The following is a 20,426-nucleotide window of genomic DNA, read 5'->3' on the forward strand; positions in this document are numbered from 1 at the left end:
ATTAGCGTTGGGAAAATTCACTTTGTATCTATTACTAAAACATGAGATAAAGGAGATTTATTACCTGAACCTGTTCTAGATACCCTACTTTCACACCCCCTAACATTACAGGCGTGCAAAGTGGGACATCTGTGTTGGGGGGCTTCGCAAGAGGTGGAGAGGGGCAAGAAGAAGTGGGTAGTTCCAGAGAAGCAGCCACCTTATCCTCACCTCACTCGGTTTCAGAACGGCATGAGGAGACCAGCAGCAATGGAGGTCTGTTCTACAACCTCAATTAATTGTAAAGGCTCCCTGATCTGGTCCGTGGCGATCACAACATCTCCCTGACAGGTCCATGACAAAAGCAGGACAGTGCCCAGAAATCAGGACTTTCCTGTGAAGTCTGGGACTGTTGGGAGGTATGTACATTGTATATTATTTAAATATATTTTCAGTATGTTTAATGCTAAAACACCTACATTTCCATAAAACATTCCATCTCTGGAACTCCCAATGTTTACTTAGAGCTCCATTTGGGGGTTGCGCATGCAGAACTGCAAGCGGCCTCTATAGTTAGGACATCTGCCATGACACGGCACAATCGGAGTAGTTGGGACTGTTGGCCTTGCCCTAAAACTGGACATTAGACCCCGGAGAGACATCTCCACCATGTGACACCTTTCCGTGACAGATCCCATTCCGAGACTCCTCCACAGACGCGGGCAGTGATCGCTCTACGCAGAGTGCAGATGATTTATTGGACGGTCTAACAATGTATAATGAAAAATTAAAGTAGTTCATCATATTACAGATGACTCTGATATTAATTCCAACTCATCCCGATAAACAAATAGATCATTAATCTACCATTCATGGTGAAGCCATCAACAAAGTCACACAAGCCCAAAATATATCGTCCTGCGTCATTTGCATTTAATAATTACTTATATCCTTAGAATTTTATATTTTTGTCCACTAAAACAACCAGTCTAAAAAAGTCAATAAAGAAATGAAGTACCAATAATGAAGGCATAATTCTGTATATAACAATGTAGCACAAGAAAAAAAGAAATTTGTGACATGTATATGTTCTGTTATACACTGGTCAGTGATGGTCTCATCTTCAATGGGCCCCTAATTCCTTTGCGTCTTGTTGTGCCCTTCAGCCTCAACTTTCCCCTCCTCTTTTTAACATTCCTGACTCCCTACCATAAACCCTTAAAATCCTCAACATGAAATACAAATGATCAGCCTCCCAGAATTTTGGTCCCCTAGGGCCTCCATGGTTCTCATACAACAGACAAATTTTAGGGCTCTCCTAAGTTGTCAGATGGACAACCACCAACTGCAAAGGTTCTAAACATCTCAAAACTACTCAACTTTGACCAAATATTAGGGAAATATACGGAACTATACAAGAGCTCCAGGACCTATTTCGCTTCTCCATGGTGGCCTCTGAGCTCTTTGTAAAAGCTTTGTTGGAGAAGATGAGATGTTTCCTTCTAAAACTCATACTCTTGGAGCAGGTGGTGTTATTCCAAGGAAGGAGGAAAGGATAATATCTAGAAACATTGTTTCGGGATTTGCTGAAAATTCTGTTACTTTAGAAATATCCCAGCAGAGCAGCTTCTCTATTCCGCTCTCCCCGCGCGTCAGATATTGGAAGTGAGAGATTTATTGGATTAGATGTGAAGTATCAAGCCAGTAAAAATGATTGTCTGTGTCTATTACAGTAACATAAAGTGCAGTGAAGTATATTACAAGTAGGTAATGAAGTATCTTGCAGAAACGTGGCTCATTCCGATACAAAACCACAAGAGTAATTCTCGTCTCCGAGCCAAACATCTTTCTTTCTCAGTTTAAGCCAGTAACAGTTCCAGATTTTTATCTTATTTTATTTATTTATTTTTTAATTGAAAATGTTTGATTGGCTGAAATAGTTTTTAATGGAGTCATCACGGCGTTAACTGCCACGCTTCATAATTTTAAATAGTCTTCAGTTAGCTAAAACATCAATTTCAATTTTAAGTAAGTCACTTAAAGCCCGGCTTAATCTTGCTGAAATGGATTTTTGTTTTAAAAAAACCTCCAAAAGGTAAAAAGTAAGATTTCATAAATGGCTATTTCGGTTCTGTTTCATTTCTAGCTTCCAAAGTCGCGCAGAATACACAGAAAACAAAATGATTCCTGTTTGGTGCAAAGTTTCAATGTTGATCTTATCACCGTGGCAACCATTGACTTGGTTCTTCTGCTTAGACCATTCCTATGGTTGCTATGGTGATAGAACTGATAGAACATTCCATTGGTTCCAACGTTCCAAACGTAGCAGTTGATCTCAGTACGTTGATCAAATTAAACTGACCCGTTATGGTCTGTATCTGGAACATGGTGTGGTTTGTGCGTTCCATTGCGAACATAATCTCTAGGTAGAGGTCGGCTTCATTTGCCTTTCGTCCTCCACTACGTTTTCCTAATCCAACAAGTAATAAAAGCATCATGAAGGTGCAGAGGCACCCCACGATTATCAGAAGAGTATCTAACATCTTCTCACTCGCCTGCTCTGCTGAGCAATGAGAAGTGTCTGAGTTTCACCTGCTTTATATAACCTCCTATGATGACATCACAGAGGCTGATGATGCAATAGTGGGCGTGGCTGCATCAAGTGGGCGGGGTCTAAATCATTTCACTTCCAACCACAAATGAGACAAGTCCCTTAAAGCCTGGCTTAATCTTACAGAAATGGATTTTTGTTTAATAAAAAATAAAACAAAAGGTAAAAAGTAATATTTCATAAATGGATATTTCGGTTCTGTTTCATTTCTGGCTTGAAAAGTCGCGCAGAATACACGGAAAACAAAATGATTCCTTTTTGGTGCAAAGTTTCAATGTTGATCTTATCACCATGGCAACCATTGACCTGGTTCTTCTGCTTAGACCATTCCTATGGTTGCTATGGTGATAGACCTGATAGAACATTCCATTGGTTCCAACGTTCCAAATGTAGCTGTTGCTCTCAGTACGTTGATATTGCCCTTGATCAAATTAAACTGACCCGTTATCTTAGAACATTAACTGATAATTGCTAAATATCATACGTTATTTGTGGGAAATAATAATATTTTTAAATAAACAGCATGAACTATACTAAATGTTAACAGAATTTTATTGACACGTTAAATTGGAAGTTCAGTTTACAGATAACATGAAAATCCTCTGGTGGAGGTCAGTGTAGGATGATGGTCTTGGACTCCATGGTGTAGCCAGCGAGACAAACAGGCAGATGATGCAATAATAGGCGTGGCTGAATCAAGTGGGCGGGGCCTAAATCATTTCAGTTCCAACCACAAATGAGACAAGTCGTTGGCAAAGCAGGCTCAGGAGGGCCAACCACATATCCATACATGCGTGGTAGAGCAGCTTGTCAGCGTAACTACCAACATGTCAAGATCATGTCACAGGTGCAATCTCACCTCTCAAAGTCCCTCAAATAAATATAAAATATATTTTCTCCATTTGAGTTTTTCCTCATATTACTATGGCATTTAATTCCACCATCTAAGCGTGCCGACCCTGGCATATGTTGTGTACAGTCACCTACATAGACCTCATGTTCAATCTACATGTATGTACAAACACATGTATGGGATACATTTATAAAGGCCTTTTAAGAAAATGTTGTTTCTGTTCCTTTCTTTTTTTAACTTGATTTGTTAGATATTGGGACATACTGGGGAAAATGTTTTATGTAAATACAAAAAGGAGCACATGGGAGAAGACAATACCTGAGTCTAAGTAGCAATAGGTAATATCTATAATGCTGGAAGTGAAAAGTTATCCTAGGATGAGTGATGTTATTAAGGTGAGGGTATTAAACATGCATGGGATAGACATACGGCTCCTGAATCTAAGACAAGACCAACGACTGATTAAGGTTTGAGTCTTTACAGCAGGAGAAACGGGCGAGTAGACGGGGGCCGAATGGGGCCGATCTGTCGGCAGGTTTCATGATTCTAGAATATTAGATTTAAAAGAGCAAAATGCGCTATGCGTTGCTTTGAGACCCTTTGTATCATATTTGTTCAACATTGTGGCTTCACAGAGTCACCTGTTAACCTCTACAATGTAACAAAAAAATGAAAGCATAATTCTGTATATTATGCTGTATGATGTAGCAAAAGGAAAAAAGAATGCATGCAATTTGTGACGTGTATATGTTCTGTTACACACACACACTTTTTACGTAAAAAAGTCTATAAGGGGAGGCCAAGGAACGGTTGGAGCCTCTCGAAAAAAACAAGACTCCCCCTGAAAATGTTTGATTGGCTGAAATAGTTTTTAATGGAGTCATCACGGCGTTAACTGCCACGCTTCATAATTTTAAATAGTCTTCAGTTAGCTAAAACATCAATTTCAATTTTAAGTAAGTCACTTAAAGCCCGGCTTAATCTTGCTGAAATGGATTTTTGTTTAAAAAAAAACCTCCAAAAAGGTAAAAAGTAAGATTTCATAAATGGATATTTCGGTTCTGTTTCATTTCTAGCTTCCAAAGTCGCGCAGAATACACAGAAAACAAAATGATTCCTTTTTGGTGCAAAGTTTCAATGTTGATCTTATCACCGTGGCAACCATTGACTTGGTTCTTCTGCTTAGACCATTCCTATGGTTGCTATGGTGATAGAACTGATAGAACATTCCATTGGTTCCAACGTTCCAAACGTAGCAGTTGCTCTCAGTACGTTGATCAAATTAAACTGACCCGTTATGGTCTGTATCTGGAACATGGTGTGGTTTGTGCGTTTGATTGCGAACATAATCTCTAGGTAGAGGTCGGCTTCATTTGCCTTTCGTCCTCCACTACGTTTTCCTAATCCAACAAGTAATAAAAGCATCATGAAGGTGCAGAGGCACCCCACGATTATCAGAAGAGTATCTAACATCTTCTCACTCGCCTGCTCTGCTGAGCAATGAGAAGTGTCTGAGTTTCACCTGCTTTATATAACCTCCTATGATGACATCACAGAGGCTGATGATGCAATAGTGGGCGTGGCTGCATCAAGTGGGCGGGGTCTAAATCATTTCACTTCCAACCACAAATGACACAAGTCCCTTAAAGCCTGGCTTAATCTTACAGAAATGGATTTTTGTTTAATAAAAAATAAAACAAAAGGTAAAAAGTAATATTTCATAAATGGATATTTCGGTTCTGTTTCATTTCTGGCTTGAAAAGTCGCGCAGAATACACGGAAAACAAAATGATTCCTTTTTGGTGCAAAGTTTCAATGTTGATCTTATCACCATGGCAACCATTCACCTGGTTCTTCTGCTTAGACCATTCCTATGGTTGCTATGGCGATAGACCTGATAGAACATTCCATTGGTTCCAACGTTCCAAATGTAGCTGTTGCTCTCAGTACGTTGATATTGCCCTTGATCAAATTAAACTGACCCGTTATCTTAGAACATTAACTGATAATTGCTAAATATCATACGTTATTTGTGGGAAATAATAATATTTTGAAATAAACAGCATGAACTATACTAAATGTTAACAGAATTTTATTGACACGTTAAATTGGAAGTTCAGTTTACAGATAACATGAAAATCCTCTGGTGGAGGTCAGTGTAGGATGATGGTCTTGGACTCCATGGTGTAGCCAGCGAGACAAACAGGCAGATGATGCAATAATAGGCGTGGCTGAATCAAGTGGGCGGGGCCTAAATCATTTCAGTTCCAACCACAAATGAGACAAGTCGTTGGCAAAGCAGGCTCAGGAGGGCCAACCACATATCCATACATACGTGGTAGAGCAGCTTGTCAGCGTAACTACCAACATGTCAAGATCATGTCACAGGTGCAATCTCACCTCTCAAAGTCCCTCAAATAAATATAAAATATATTTTCTCCATTTGAGTTTTTCCTCATATTACTATGGCATTTAATTCCACCATCTAAGCGTGCCGACCCTGGCATATGTTGTGTACAGTCACCTACATAGACCTCATGTTCAATCTACATGTATGTACAAACACATGTATGGGATACATTTATAAAGGCCTTTTAAGAAAATTTTGTTTCTGTTCCTTTCTTTTTTTAACTTGATTTGTTAGATATTGGGACATACTGGGGAAAATGTTTTATGTAAATACAAAAAGGAGCACATGGGAGAAGACAATACCTGAGTCTAAGTAGCAATAGGTAATATCTATAATGCTGGAAGTGAAAAGTTATCCTAGGATGAGTGATGTTATTAAGGTGAGGGTATTAAACATGCATGGGATAGACATACGGCTCCTGAATCTAAGACAAGACCAACGACTGATTAAGGTTTGAGTCTTTACAGCAGGAGAAACGGGCGAGTAGACGGGGGCCGAATGGGGCCGATCCGTCGGCAGGTTCCATGATTCTATAATATTAGATTTAAAAGAGCAAAATGCGCTATGCGTTGCTTTGAGACCCTTTGTATCATATTTGTTCAACATTGTGGCTTCACAGAGTCACCTGTTAACCGCTACAATGTAGCAAAATAATGAAAGCATAATTCTGTATATTATGCTGTATGATGTAGCAAAAGGAAAAAAGAATGCATGCAGTTTGTGACATGTATATGTTCTGTTACACACACACACACACTTTTTACGTAAAAAGTCTATAAGGGGAGGCCAAGGAACGGTTGGAGCCTCTCGAAAAAAACAAGACTCCCCCTGAAAATGTTTGATTGGCTGAAATAGTTTTTAATGGAGTCATCACGGCGTTAACTGCCACGCTTCATGATTTTAAATAGTCTTCAGTTAGCTAAAACATCAATTTCAATTTTAAGTAAGTCACTTAAAGCCCGGCTTAATCTTGCTGAAATGGATTTTTGTTTTAAAAAAACCTCCAAAAGGTAAAAAGTAAGATTTCATAAATGGATATTTCGGTTCTGTTTCATTTCTAGCTTCCAAAGTCGCGCAGAATACACAGAAAACAAAATGATTCCTTTTTGGTGCAAAGTTTCAATGTTGATCTTATCACCGTGGCAACCATTGACTTGGTTCTTCTGCTTAGACCATTCCTATGGTTGCTATGGTGATAGAACTGATAGAACATTCTATTGGTTCCAACGTTCCAAACGTAGCAGTTGCTCTCAGTATGTTGATCAAATTAAACTGACCCGTTATGGTCTGTATCTGGAACATGGTGTGGTTTGTGCGTTCGATTGCGAACATAATCTCTAGGTAGAGGTCGGCTTCATTTGCCTTTCGTCCTCCACTACGTTTTCCTAATCCAACAAGTAATAAAAGCATCATGAAGGTGCAGAGGCACCCCACGATTATCAGAAGAGTATCTAACATCTTCTCACTCGCCTGCTCTGCTGAGCAATGAGAAGTGTCTGAGTTTCACCTGCTTTATATAACCTCCTATGATGACATCACAGAGGCTGATGATGCAATAGTGGGCGTGGCTGCATCAAGTGGGCGGGGTCTAAATCATTTCACTTCCAACCACAAATGAGACAAGTCCCTTAAAGCCTGGCTTAATCTTACAGAAAAGGATTTTTGTTTAATAAAAAAAAACAAAAACAAAAGGTAAAAAGTAATATTTCATAAATGGATATTTCGGTTCTGTTTCATTTCTGGCTTGAAAAGTCGCACAGAATACACGGAAAACAAAATGATTCCTTTTTGGTGCAAAGTTTCAATGTTGATCTTATCACCATGGCAACCATTGACCTGGTTCTTCTGCTTAGACCATTCCTATGGTTGCTATGGCGATAGACCTGATAGAACATTCCATTGGTTCCAATGTTCCAAATGTAGCTGTTGCTCTCAGTACGTTGATATTGCCCTTGATCAAATTAAACTGACCCGTTATCTTAGAACATTAACTGATAATTGCTAAATATCATACGTTATTTGTGGGAAATAATAATATTTTGAAATAAACAGCATGAACTATACTAAATGTTAACAGAATTTTATTGACACGTTAAATTGGAAGTTCAGTTTACAGATAACATGAAAATCCTCTGGTGGAGGTCAGTGTAGGATGATGGTCTTGGACTCCATGGTGTAGCCAGCGAGACAAACAGGCAGATGATGCAATAATAGGCGTGGCTGAATCAAGTGGGCGGGGCCTAAATCATTTCAGTTCCAACCACAAATGAGACAAGTCGTTGGCAAAGCAGGCTCAGGAGGGCCAACCACATATCCATACATGCGTGGTAGAGCAGCTTGTCAGCGTAACTACCAACATGTCAAGATCATGTCACAGGTGCAATCTCACCTCTCAAAGTCCCTCAAATAAATATAAAATATATTTTCTCCATTTGAGTTTTTCCTCATATTACTATGGCATTTAATTCCACCATCTAAGCGTGCCGACCCTGGCATATGTTGTGTACAGTCACCTACATAGACCTCATGTTCAATCTACATGTATGTACAAACACATGTATGGGATACATTTATAAAGGCCTTTTAAGAAAATTTTGTTTCTGTTCCTTTCTTTTTTTAACTTGATTTGTTAGATATTGGGACATACTGGGGAAAATGTTTTATGTAAATACAAAAAGGAGCACATGGGAGAAGACAATACTTGAGTCTAAGTAGCAATAGGTAATATCTATAATGCTGGAAGTGAAAAGTTATCCTAGGATGAGTGATGTTATTAAGGTGAGGGTATTAAACATGCATGGGATAGACATACGGCTCCTGAATCTAAGACAAGACCAACGACTGATTAAGGTTTGAGTCTTTACAGCAGGAGAAACGGGCGAGTAGACGGGGGCCGAATGGGGCTGATCCGTCGGCAGGTTCCATGATTCTATAATATTAGATTTAAAAGAGCAAAATGCGCTATGCGTTGCTTTGAGACCCTTTGTATCATATTTGTTCAACATTGTGGCTTCACAGAGTCACCTGTTAACCGCTACAATGTAGCAAAATAATGAAAGCATAATTCTGTATATTATGCTGTATGATGTAGCAAAAGGAAAAAAGAATGCATGCAATTTGTGACGTGTATATGTTCTGTTACACACACACACACTTTTTACGTAAAAAGTCTATAAGGGGAGGCCAAGGAACGGTTGGAGCCTCTCGAAAAAAACAAGACTCCCCCTGAAAATGTTTGATTGGCTGAAATAGTTTTTAATGGAGTCATCACGGCGTTAACTGCCACGCTTCATAATTTTAAATAGTCTTCAGTTAGCTAAAACATCAATTTCAATTTTAAGTAAGTCACTTAAAGCCCGGCTTAATCTTGCTGAAATGGATTTTTGTTTTAAAAAAACCTCCAAAAGGTAAAAAGTAAGATTTCATAAATGGATATTTCGGTTCTGTTTCATTTCTAGCTTCCAAAGTCGCGCAGAATACACAGAAAACAAAATGATTCCTGTTTGGTGCAAAGTTTCAATGTTGATCTTATCACCGTGGCAACCATTGACTTGGTTCTTCTGCTTAGACCATTCCTATGGTTGCTATGGTGATAGAACTGATAGAACATTCCATTGGTTCCAACGTTCCAAACGTAGCAGTTGCTCTCAGTACGTTGATCAAATTAAACTGACCCGTTATGGTCTGTATCTGGAACATGGTGTGGTTTGTGCGTTCGATTGCGAACATAATCTCTAGGTAGAGGTCGGCTTCATTTGCCTTTCGTCCTCCACTATGTTTTCCTAATCCAACAAGTAATAAAAGCATCATGAAGGTGCAGAGGCACCCCACGATTATCAGAAGAGTATCTAACATCTTCTCACTCGCCTGCTCTGCTGAGCAATGAGAAGTGTCTGAGTTTCACCTGCTTTATATAACCTCCTATGATGACATCACAGAGGCTGATGATGCAATAGTGGGCGTGGCTGCATCAAGTGGGCGGGGTCTAAATCATTTCACTTCCAACCACAAATGAGACAAGTCCCTTAAAGCCTGGCTTAATCTTACAGAAAAGGATTTTTGTTTAATAAAAAAAAAAAAAAACAAAAGGTAAAAAGTAATATTTCATAAATGGATATTTCGGTTCTGTTTCATTTCTGGCTTGAAAAGTCGCACAGAATACACGGAAAACAAAATGATTCCTTTTTGGTGCAAAGTTTCAATGTTGATCTTATCACCATGGCAACCATTGACCTGGTTCTTCTGCTTAGACCATTCCTATGGTTGCTATGGCGATAGACCTGATAGAACATTCCATTGGTTCCAACGTTCCAAATGTAGCTGTTGCTCTCAGTACGTTGATATTGCCCTTGATCAAATTAAACTGACCCGTTATCTTAGAACATTAACTGATAATTGCTAAATATCATACGTTATTTGTGGGAAATAATAATATTTTGAAATAAACAGCATGAACTATACTAAATGTTAACAGAATTTTATTGACACGTTAAATTGGAAGTTCAGTTTACAGATAACATGAAAATCCTCTGGTGGAGGTCAGTGTAGGATGATGGTCTTGGACTCCATGGTGTAGCCAGCGAGACAAACAGGCAGATGATGCAATAATAGGCGTGGCTGAATCAAGTGGGCGGGGCCTAAATCATTTCAGTTCCAACCACAAATGAGACAAGTCGTTGGCAAAGCAGGCTCAGGAGGGCCAACCACATATCCATACATGCGTGGTAGAGCAGCTTGTCAGCGTAACTACCAACATGTCAAGATCATGTCACAGGTGCAATCTCACCTCTCAAAGTCCCTCAAATAAATATAAAATATATTTTCTCCATTTGAGTTTTTCCTCATATTACTATGGCATTTAATTCCACCATCTAAGCGTGCCGACCCTGGCATATGTTGTGTACAGTCACCTACATAGACCTCATGTTCAATCTACATGTATGTACAAACACATGTATGGGATACATTTATAAAGGCCTTTTAAGAAAATTTTGTTTCTGTTCCTTTCTTTTTTTAACTTGATTTGTTAGATATTGGGACATACTGGGGAAAATGTTTTATGTAAATACAAAAAGGAGCACATGGGAGAAGACAATACCTGAGTCTAAGTAGCAATAGGTAATATCTATAATGCTGGAAGTGAAAAGTTATCCTAGGATGAGTGATGTTATTAAGGTGAGGGTATTAAACATGCATGGGATAGACATACGCTTCTGAATCTAAGACAAGACCAACGACTGATTAAGGTTTGAGTCTTTACAGCAGGAGAAACGGGCGAGTAGACGGGGGCCGAATGGGGCCGATCTGTCGGCAGGTTCCATGATTCTATAATATTAGATTTAAAAGAGCAAAATGCGCTATGCGTTGCTTTGAGACCCTTTGTATCATATTTGTTCAACATTGTGGCTTCACAGAGTCACCTGTTAACCGCTACAATGTGACAAAAAAATGAAAGCATAATTCTATATATTAAGCTGTATGATGTAGCAAAAGGAAAAAAGAATGCATGCAATTTGTGACATGTATATGTTCTGTTACACACACACACACACTTTTTACGTAAAAAAGTCTATAAGGGGAGGCCAAGGAACGGTTGGAGCCTCTCGAAAAAAACAAGACTCCCCCTGAAAATGTTTGATTGGCTGAAATAGTTTTTAATGGAGTCATCACGGCGTTAACTGCCACGCTTCATAATTTTAAATAGTCTTCAGTTAGCTAAAACATCAATTTCAATTTTAAGTAAGTCACTTAAAGCCCGGCTTAATCTTGCTGAAATGGATTTTTGTTTAAAAAAAAACCTCCAAAAAGGTAAAAAGTAAGATTTCATAAATGGATATTTCGGTTCTGTTTCATTTCTAGCTTCCAAAGTCGCGCAGAATACACAGAAAACAAAATGATTCCTTTTTGGTGCAAAGTTTCAATGTTGATCTTATCACCGTGGCAACCATTGACTTGGTTCTTCTGCTTAGACCATTCCTATGGTTGCTATGGTGATAGAACTGATAGAACATTCCATTGGTTCCAACGTTCCAAACGTAGCAGTTGCTCTCAGTACGTTGATCAAATTAAACTGACCCGTTATGGTCTGTATCTGGAACATGGTGTGGTTTGTGCGTTCGATTGCGAACATAATCTCTAGGTAGAGGTCGGCTTCATTTGCCTTTCGTCCTCCACTACGTTTTCCTAATCCAACAAGTAATAAAAGCATCATGAAGGTGCAGAGGCACCCCACGATTATCAGAAGAGTATCTAACATCTTCTCACTCGCATGCTCTGCTGAGCAATGAGAAGTGTCTGAGTTTCACCTGCTTTATATAACCTCCTATGATGACATCACAGAGGCTGATGATGCAATAGTGGGCGTGGCTGCATCAAGTGGGCAGGGTCTAAATCATTTCACTTCCAACCACAAATGAGACAAGTCCCTTAAAGCCTGGCTTAATCTTACAGAAATGGATTTTTGTTTAATAAAAAATAAAACAAAAGGTAAAAAGTAATATTTCATAAATGGATATTTCGGTTCTGTTTCATTTCTGGCTTGAAAAGTCGCGCAGAATACACGGAAAACAAAATGATTCCTTTTTGGTGCAAAGTTTCAATGTTGATCTTATCACCATGGCAACCATTGACCTGGTTCTTCTGCTTAGACCATTCCTATGGTTGCTATGGTGATAGACCTGATAGAACATTCCATTGGTTCCAACGTTCCAAATGTAGCTGTTGCTCTCAGTACGTTGATATTGCCCTTGATCAAATTAAACTGACCCGTTATCTTAGAACATTAACTGATAATTGCTAAATATCATACGTTATTTGTGGGAAATAATAATATTGTTAAATAAACAGCATGAACTATACTAAATGTTAACAGAATTTTATTGACACGTTAAATTGGAAGTTCAGTTTACAGATAACATGAAAATCCTCTGGTGGAGGTCAGTGTAGGATGATGGTCTTGGACTCCATGGTGTAGCCAGCGAGACAAACAGGCAGATGATGCAATAATAGGCGTGGCTGAATCAAGTGGGCGGGGCCTAAATCATTTCAGTTCCAACCACAAATGAGACAAGTCGTTGGCAAAGCAGGCTCAGGAGGGCCAACCACATATCCATACATGCGTGGTAGAGCAGCTTGTCAGCGTAACTACCAACATGTCAAGATCATGTCACAGGTGCAATCTCACCTCTCAAAGTCCCTCAAATAAATATAAAATATATTTTCTCCATTTGAATTTTGTCCTCATATTACTATGGCATTTAATTCCACCATCTAAGCGTGCCGACCCTTGCATATGTTGTGTACAGTCACCTACATAGACCTCATGTTCAATCTACATGTATGTACAAACACATGTATGGGATACATTTATAAAGGCCTTTTAAGAAAATTTTGTTTCTGTTCCTTTCTTTTTTTAACTTGATTTGTTAGATATTGGGACATACTGGGGAAAATGTTTTATGTAAATACAAAAAGGAGCACATGGGAGAAGACAATACCTGAGTCTAAGTAGCAATAGGTAATATCTATAATGCTGGAAGTGAAAAGTTATCCTAGGATGAGTGATGTTATTAAGGTGAGGGTATTAAACATGCATGGGATAGACATACGGCTCCTGAATCTAAGACAAGACCAACGACTGATTAAGGTTTGAGTCTTTACAGCAGGAGAAACGGGCGAGTAGACGGGGGCCGAATGGGGCTGATCCGTCGGCAGGTTCCATGATTCTATAATATTAGATTTAAAAGAGCAAAATGCGCTATGCGTTGCTTTGAGACCCTTTGTATCATATTTGTTCAACATTGTGGCTTCACAGAGTCACCTGTTAACCTCTACAATGTGACAAAAAAATGAAAGAATAATTCTGTATATTAAGCTGTATGATGTAGCAAAAGGAAAAAAGAATGCATGCAATTTGTGACGTGTATATGTTCTGTTACACACACACACACACACTTTTTACGTAAAAAAGTCTATAAGGGGAGGCCAAGGAACGGTTGGAGCCTCTCGAAAAAAACAAGACTCCCCCTGAAAATGTTTGATTGGCTGAAATAGTTTTTAATGGAGTCATCACGGCGTTAACTGCCACGCTTCATAATTTTAAATAGTCTTCAGTTAGCTAAAACATCAATTTTAAGTAAGTCACTTAAAGCCCGGCTTAATCTTGCTGAAATGGATTTTTGTTTAAAAAAAAACCTCCAAAAAGGTAAAAAGTAAGATTTCATAAATGGATATTTCGGTTCTGTTTCATTTCTAGCTTCCAAAGTCGCGCAGAATACACAGAAAACAAAATGATTCCTGTTTGGTGCAAAGTTTCAATGTTGATCTTATCACCGTGGCAACCATTGACTTGGTTCTTCTGCTTAGACCATTCCTATGGTTGCTATGGTGATAGAACTGATAGAACATTCCATTGGTTCCAACGTTCCAAACGTAGCAGTTGCTCTCAGTACGTTGATCAAATTAAACTGACCCGTTATGGTCTGTATCTGGAACATGGTGTGGTTTGTGCGTTCCATTGCGAACATAATCTCTAGGTAGAGGTCGGCTTCATTTGCCTTTCGTCCTCCACTACGTTTTCCTAATCCAACAAGTAATAAAAGCATCATGAAGGTGCAGAGGCACCCCACGATTATCAGAAGAGTATCTAACATCTTCTCACTCGCCTGCTCTGCTGAGCAATGAGAAGTGTCTGAGTTTCACCTGCTTTATATAACCTCCTATGATGACATCACAGAGGCTGATGATGCAATAGTGGGCGTGGCTGCATCAAGTGGGCGGGGTCTAAATCATTTCACTTCCAACCACAAATGAGACAAGTCCCTTAAAGCCTGGCTTAATCTTACAGAAAAGGATTTTTGTTTAATAAAAAAAAAAAAAAAAAAGTAAAAAGTAATATTTCATAAATGGATATTTCGGTTCTGTTTCATTTCTGGCTTGAAAAGTCGCACAGAATACACGGAAAACAAAATGATTCCTTTTTGGTGCAAAGTTTCAATGTTGATCTTATCACTATGGCAACCATTGACCTGGTTCTTCTGCTTAGACCATTCCTATGGTTGCTATGGCGATAGACCTGATAGAACATTCCATTGGTTCCAACGTTCCAAATGTAGCTGTTGCTCTCAGTACGTTGATATTGCCCTTGATCAAATTAAACTGACCCGTTATCTTAGAACATTAACTGATAATTGCTAAATATCATACGTTATTTGTGGGAAATAATAATATTTTTAAATAAACAGCATGAACTATACTAAATGTTAACAGAATTTTATTGACACGTTAAATTGGAAGTTCAGTTTACAGATAACATGAAAATCCTCTGGTGGAGGTCAGTGTAGGATGATGGTCTTGGACTCCATGGTGTAGCCAGCGAGACAAACAGGCAGATGATGCAATAATAGGCGTGGCTGAATCAAGTGGGCGGGGCCTAAATCATTTCAGTTCCAACCACAAATGAGACAAGTCGTTGGCAAAGCAGGCTCAGGAGGGCCAACCACATATCCATACATGCGTGGTAGAGCAGCCTGTAAGCGTAACTACCAACATGTCAAGATCATGTCACAGGTGCAATCTCACCTCTCAAAGTCCCTCAAATAAATATAAAATATATTTTCTCCATTTGAGTTTTTCCTCATATTACTATGGCATTTAATTCCACCATCTAAGCGTGCCGACCCTGGCATATTTTGTGTACAGTCACCTACATAGACCTCATGTTCAATCTACATGTATGTACAAACACATGTATGGGATACATTTATAAAGGCCTTTTAAGAAAATTTTGTTTCTGTTCCTTTCTTTTTTTAACTTGATTTGTTAGATATTGGGACATACTGGGGGAAATGTTTTATGTAAATACAAAAAGGAGCACATGGGAGAAGACAATACCTGAGTCTAAGTAGCAATAGGTAATATCTATAATGCTGGAAGTGAAAAGTTATCCTAGGATGAGTGATGTTATTAAGGTGAGGGTATTAAACATGCATGGGATAGACATACGGCTCCTGAATCTAAGACAAGACCAACGACTGATTAAGGTTTGAGTCTTTACAGCAGGAGAAACGGGCGAGTAGACGGGGGCCGAATGGGGCCGATCTGTCGGCAGGTTCCATGATTCTATAATATTAGATTTAAAAGAGCAAAATGCGCTATGCGTTGCTTTGAGACCCTTTGTATCATATTTGTTCAACATTGTGGCTTCACAGAGTCACCTGTTAACCGCTACAATGTAGCAAAATAATGAAAGCATAATTCTGTATATTATGCTGTATGATGTAGCAAAAGGAAAAAAGAATGCATGCAATTTGTGACATGTATATGTTCTGTTACACACACACACTTTTTACGTAAAAAGTCTATAAGGGGAGGCCAAGGAACGGTTGGAGCCTCTCGAAAAAAACAAGACTCTCCCTGAAAATGTTTGATTGGCTGAAATAGTTTTTAATGGAGTCATCACGGCGTTAACTGCCACGCTTCATAATTTTAAATAGTCTTCAGTTAGCTAAAACATCAATTTCAATTTTAAGTAAGTCACTTAAAGCCCGGCTTAATCTTGCTGAAATGGATTTTTGTTTAAAAAAAAACCTCCAAAAAGGTAAAAAGTAAGATTTCATAAATGGATATTTCGGTTCTGTTTCATTTCTAGCTTCCAAAGTCGCGCAGAATACACAGAAAACAAAATGATTCCTTTTTGGTGCAAAGTTTCAATGTTGATCTTATCACCGTGGCAACCATTGATTTGGTTCTTCTGCTTAGACCATTCCTATGGTTGCTATGGTGATAGAACTGATAGAACATTCCATTGGTTCCAACGTTCCAAACGTAGCAGTTGCTCTCAGTACGTTGATCAAATTAAACTGACCCGTTATGGTCTGTATCTGGAACATGGTGTGGTTTGTGCGTTCGATTGCGAACATAATCTCTAGGTAGAGGTCGGCTTCATTTGCCTTTCGTCCTCCACTACGTTTTCCTAATCCAACAAGTAATAAAAGCATCATGAAGGTGCAGAGGCACCCCACGATTATCAGAAGAGTATGTAACATCTTCTCACTCGCCTGCTCTGCTGAGCAATGAGAAGTGTCTGAGTTTCACCTGCTTTATATAACCTCCTATGATGACATCACAGAGGCTGATGATGCAATAGTGGGCATGGCTGCATCAAGTGGGCGGGGTCTAAATCATTTCACTTCCAACCACAAATGAGACAAGTCCTTTAAAGCCTGGCTTAATCTTACAGAAATGGATTTTTGTTTAATAAAAAAAAAAAAAACAAAAGGTAAAAAGTAATATTTCATAAATGGATATTTCGGTTCTGTTTCATTTCTGGCTTGAAAAGTCGCGCAGAATACACGGAAAACAAAATGATTCCTTTTTGGTGCAAAGTTTCAATGTTGATCTTATCACCATGGCAACCATTGACCTGGTTCTTCTGCTTAGACCATTCCTATGGTTGCTATGGTGATAGACCTGATAGAACATTCCATTGGTTCCAACGTTCCAAATGTAGCTGTTGCTCTCAGTACGTTGATCAAATTAAACTGACCCGTTATCTTAGAACATTAACTGATAATTGCTAAATATCATACGTTATTTGTGGGAAATAATAATATTTTTAAATAAACAGCATGAACTATACTAAATGTTAACAGAATTTTATTGACACGTTAAATTGGAAGTTTAGTTTACAGATAACATGAAAATCCTCTGGTGCAGATCAGTGTAGGATGATGGTCTTGGACTCTATGGTGTAGCCAGCGAGACAAACAGGCAGATGATGCAATAATAGGCGTGGCTGAATCAAGTGGGCGGGGCCTAAATCATTTCAGTTCCAACCACAAATGAGACAAGTCGTTGGCAAAGCAGGCTCAGGAGGGCCAACCACATATCCATACATGCGTGGTAGAGCAGCTTGTCAGCGTAACTACCAACATGTCAAGATCATGTCACAGGTGCAATCTCACCTCTCAAAGTCCCTCAAATAAATATAAAATATATTTTCTCCATTTGAGTTTTTCCTCATATTACTATGGCATTTAATTCCACCATCTAAGCGTGCCGACCCTGGCATATATTGTGTACAGTCACCTACATAGACCTCATGTTCAATCTACATGTATGTACTGTAGCAGGATGGCCCGATCAAAACAAGAAACTCCGAACACCAGCAGAATAAAAGCAAGATGTGGTTTATTGCAGATTTGTACAGTCCACAGCGATGCACTTCATAGTGTAAATAAACCAAAACAAAAACAAATCCTTTTGATACAGTCTGAGGGCCTCTGGCTTGCCTGCCTCTCACCCTATTCCCAGCCAACTAATGCCTCTAACGGCCGCCCCTTTAAGCACCTGAGTTCAGGTTAATTGGCTCCACCTTGCTGACCTCCAGCAATTAACCCTCCCCATGCTGGGAATAATGAGCGTTCCAATCTGCCACTTATGTAGACAGAGTCCATTACTTTGCCACATACCCTCCCCCTCAGCTTAACACAGGTGTGTGAAGCGGCCTTCGACAAGAAACTGTGCACCCTAGACAATGCATCTGCATTGGCATGCAATAGCCCAGCCCTATGCTTCACAACAAATTTAAACTGTTGCAAAGAGAGGAACCAACGTGTGACTTTAGTATTCTTGTCTTTGTTGTTCTGCATCCATTGTAGTGGAGCATGGTCAGTGATGAGGGTAAAAGATCTGCCCAACAAATAATATTTTAATGTTTCAGTTGCCCACTTAATGGCCAAACATTCCTTCTCTACAGTAGCATACTTCTGCTCCCTTGGCAACAACTTACGACTTAAAAACAACACAGGATGTTCTTCCTCTCCTATCATCTGAGATAATACCGCCCCCAGGCCCACATCAGAAGCATCAGTTTGCAAAAAGAAATGTTCCTTAAAATCCGGGGCTACTAAAACAGGGTGCCTGCATAAAGCTGTACGCAAGTCTGCAAAAGCTTTTTCTGCATCATCATTCCATCTCACTGTATCTGGTGCCTTTGCTTTAATCAAATCAGTGAGAGGTGCAGCTCGAGTGGCAAAGTGGGGTATGAAGCGTCTATAATAGCCAACTATTCCTAGGAAAGCTTTGACCTGTTTCTTTCTTAGAGGGCGTGGCCAATGTTCAATAGCCTCAGCCTTAGTGAGTTGAGGTTTTACCAGTCCTCTCCCTACAGTATAACCAAGATATTTGGCTTCCATACATCCAATAGAACATTTGGCAGGATTAGCAGTAAGACCAGCTTTCCGAATACTATTTAAAACCGCTTCTACCTTTCCCAAATGGGAGTCCCAGTCTCGGCTATAGACGACTACATCATCTAAGTATGCAGAAGCATAATTGGAGTGAGGTCTTAGAAGTTTATTCATTAACCTCTGAAAGGTTGCTGGGGCTCCATGAAGCCCAAATGGCAAAACTTTATATTGGTACAGGCCTTCAGGGGTCACAAATGCAGTTTTTTCTTTAGCGGTTTCTGTCAATGGGATCTGCCAATAACCCTTTGTAAGGTCTAATACACTTAGGAATCTGGCCTGTGCCAGTTTTTCAATGAGTTCATCAACCCGAGGCATAGGATATGCATCAAATTTAGAGCATTCATTAAGTTTTCTAAAATCATTGCAAAAACGAACTGACCCATCTGGCTTAGGTACTAGAACTATGGGGCTAGACCATTGGCTATGTGATTCCTCAATGACTCCCAGTTCTAACATTTTTGCTACTTCTGTTTGTATTGCACTCCTTTTTGCCTCGGGAACTCTATAGGGCTTTACTTTTACTGTAACTCCTGGTTCTGTGACAATATCATGGCAGATTTCACTAGTTCTGCCAGGAATACTAGAAAAGACATCTTTATGTCTTGATATCATTTCTTTAACTTCCTTCTGCTGTTCAGGGTTGAGATCAGCAGATATTTTAACATCTGGGTCTGGGGATTTATCTATAGCAGCCATACTACTTTCTCTATCCTTCCAGGGTTTTAGCAGGTTTATATGGTAAATCTGTTCGACTTTCCTGCGATCAGGCTGTCGAACTTTATAGTTTACAGGGCCTACTTGTTCAATAATCTCATATGGGCCCCGCCAATGAGACAAGAGTTTGCTTTCGGCAGTGGGAACAAGGACCATAACTCGGTCCCCAGGTTGGAAAGAACGTACTGCTGCCTGGCGGTTGTAAATAACCTGTTGGCTTCTTTGCGCTTCCTCCAGATATTGTCTGACTATGGGAGAAATTTGTGTAATGCGCCCCTTGAGTTGCTCCACATATTGAATGACATTCTGTCCTGGTACCGTTTGTTCTTCCCACTCCTCCTTCGCTATATCTAATAAACCTCTTGGATGCCTACCATAAAGGAGCTCAAAAGGTGAAAACCCTACAGAAGATTGGGGAACCTCCCGAATAGCAAACAGTAAGTACGGTAGGAGAGTGTCCCAATTTTTCCCATCTCTATCAACCACTTTACGTAACATGTGTTTCAGGGTCCTATTGAATCTTTCAACTAACCCATCTGTTTGAGGATGGTACACAGATGTCCTCAAAGCTTTTATTTGTAACAAATGACACAACTCTTTCATTAGTCG

This window comes from Spea bombifrons, chromosome 10 (assembly GCF_027358695.1).
Source record: "Spea bombifrons isolate aSpeBom1 chromosome 10, aSpeBom1.2.pri, whole genome shotgun sequence".
In the NCBI taxonomy this organism is placed as follows: Eukaryota; Metazoa; Chordata; class Amphibia; order Anura; family Pelobatidae; genus Spea; species Spea bombifrons.